Source organism: Rhipicephalus sanguineus, chromosome 1, assembly GCF_013339695.2.
Source record: "Rhipicephalus sanguineus isolate Rsan-2018 chromosome 1, BIME_Rsan_1.4, whole genome shotgun sequence".
NCBI classification, from domain to species: Eukaryota; Metazoa; Arthropoda; class Arachnida; order Ixodida; family Ixodidae; genus Rhipicephalus; species Rhipicephalus sanguineus.
In genome coordinates this window covers 314,888,156-314,890,610 of record NC_051176.1, presented here as the reverse complement: position 1 = coordinate 314,890,610, position 2,455 = coordinate 314,888,156, and the positions used below count along the sequence as shown (strand labels likewise).

The 2,455-nt window shown below is 47.7% G+C and overlaps 1 pseudogene; it reads left to right on the top strand.

The window, feature by feature from the left end:
• The first annotated feature begins 813 nt into the window (after positions 1–813).
• On the top strand, positions 814–2,067 carry LOC125757555 (zinc finger MYM-type protein 1-like; annotated as a pseudogene).
• The last annotated feature ends 388 nt before the right edge of the window (positions 2,068–2,455 follow it).

Genomic DNA, 2,455 nt, shown 5'->3' with positions numbered 1-2,455 from the left:
AACGAGAAAGCGGTACCCGCATTGAAATGGTTTTGGAGAATGGACGGTACGATGGTTAGACCTAGCGCCATACCGCCACGGGCATGTACTCACTTATTAGAGTGCATACAAGACTCGTAAGGCAAAATGCTTATCTATATCGTGTAGGCATAAGTACAAGCATTTGATACTGTGCTAGCACAATGAAATAAGCTGTAATCTGAGGACACGCATGACGTACGCACACATGCGAACACGCTGTGGCTAGCAGACAATGCAAGGAGCCATCCACACCGCGGGGTTTCGTCCACTTGCCGCTAGGTGCCGACTCTGCTCGATCTCGCCGCCAATACAGCAAGAGTTGCAGATATATTGCGATTTACTGCCGTTCAAGGAATCGCTCAGAGGGGCCATGATGAAGGTGCCACAAGTGAAAACAAGGGAAACTTCGTTGAGCTCTTGAACTTGTTTGCTAAATATGACGAAATTGTAGGAAAGAAATTGAAGGGTGGAGCAGCGAACGCGAAGTATGTTCATCATTCGACACTAGACCAGATCCTCGAGATTATCAGCCACATCACATTAACAAGTATAAAGGAAGAGATGAAAAGCTCCCAGTGCTTCGCACTTATTGTCGAAGAAACCAAGGACCTAAGCAAGACGGAACAGCTTTCAGTTGTAGTAAGGTATTACGTCAGTGAGCGGTTGCTTGGATTCCTCAACGCTGAGCAATTGGATGCAAGGTCGCTCCTGAGCTATGTAAAGGAAACGTTGAATCGCTGCGGCATTCATCCTTAGCTTTGCATTGCTCAAATATATGATGGTGCGAGTGTCATGAGTGGTACCTCAAGGGGCGTCCAGGCGCTGTTCCGGCAGGAAGTGCCGCAGGCAGTGTACGTACATTGCATGAACCACTGCCTCAACCTTGTCATCGTGGATGTCTGCAAGGCGATAAAACGGGTGAGGGATTTTTTTCTCTCTTTTGGAATGCCTCTATGTCTTCCCAAGTGGATCTGCCGTTCACTCCCTGTAAGTAGACGTGCAAAAAATGTTGTCTTTGTCAGTGACAGAGCTGCAGCGTCTCAGCGATACACGATGGACCTGCCAGATAGCGGCTTGCAGAGCTGCAATGAAAAGCTTTCCTACAATCCTTGTATGTCTCGCCAAAGTCATCGCTACAAACAGCAGGCGGGCAACGGAAGCTAGGGATCTGCTTGAGCAAATTAACTACTCGTTTCTCTTCCATTTAAGCCTATTTACCAATTTACTTGGCCGCCTTAAGGTTCTTTCGGACCTATTGCAAAGTAGAGACTGCAATATTAGGCATGCATCATGGCACGCACAGTCATTGACGAGTTCTCGGAAATGAGAAATTCGCAGCGTGCATTGGGCACTGCGTGGGCGCAAACCTGCAGTATTTCTGAGGAGAACGGGGTGCCCCAAAGGGAAAAGCAGAGAACGATGCGCCTTCCGCTCCATTTAGAGCAGTTTGTATTGAGTGAAGGACGGTCCGCTGAAGTAGAGTCTTCAGATTCAAAGGAAGCATTCAGAGTTAAAGTTTTTCTACCCGTTTTGGACCACCTCATTGCGGAACTGACTAGGCAGTTCACGGAGAACAATGATCTACTCTGCGGAGTCAGCGCCCTCCACCCCCAGAGTGAGAATTTTATGCACATCTCCTTACTCAAGCCTTTCGCTGAGCACTATGCATGTGACATCGACAGCGTTGAAGTGGAGTGCAAGTTGGTAATAAAACTTCTTCAGCGCATCAAAGCCGAAAGGAAGTGCAAGATAGAAACATTGATGCAATTGGTGACCGTCTTGGGAGATTAAAAGCTAGCCTTCCACGAACTGCACAAGCTAGGTGTTATCGCTGTGACGATACCGGCATCGTCTTCATCTTGCGAGCGCAAATTTTCGTGCCTTCGAAGACTGAAGACTTATCTTCGCAGCCAGATGATCAACAACAGTCTGAGCGACCTAGCTGTGCTTGCAGTCGAGCGATCTCTTGCCAATAGGATAGATCTTCAGCGTGTTGTTGAAATGTTCAATGCTGCGCACAGTAATCAACGTATACGTCTACACTAGTATGCTGGCATAATGAAACTCTGTTGTACCTTTGCGGTGCATTCATGGGAAAATTGTTCGAGCACGGGTACATAGGAGTGAAACCTATACCGGTATCAGAACACCCGCTTCACCATCGAATAATCCCCGCCGTGGTTTGTGGTGTGCTGTCACAGCGCAGGCATTGGCACTTGTGGTAGCAACAAAATCTTCGAGGACTTTCTCGGTCTCTGTCCTCGCTTTGAAAGAAACTGCAAAGGGTGCTGTCCGAGGCCACGTAGGTGGCCTCGCTTGTCTGATGAACAGTGTATAGTCAGAGAGCTGACATTTGCGTTTACGAAAGCTGGTGTACTGTATTGCCAGATGTGAAATGACTGACATGCCTATGTGTGATCTAGTTTTACAAATA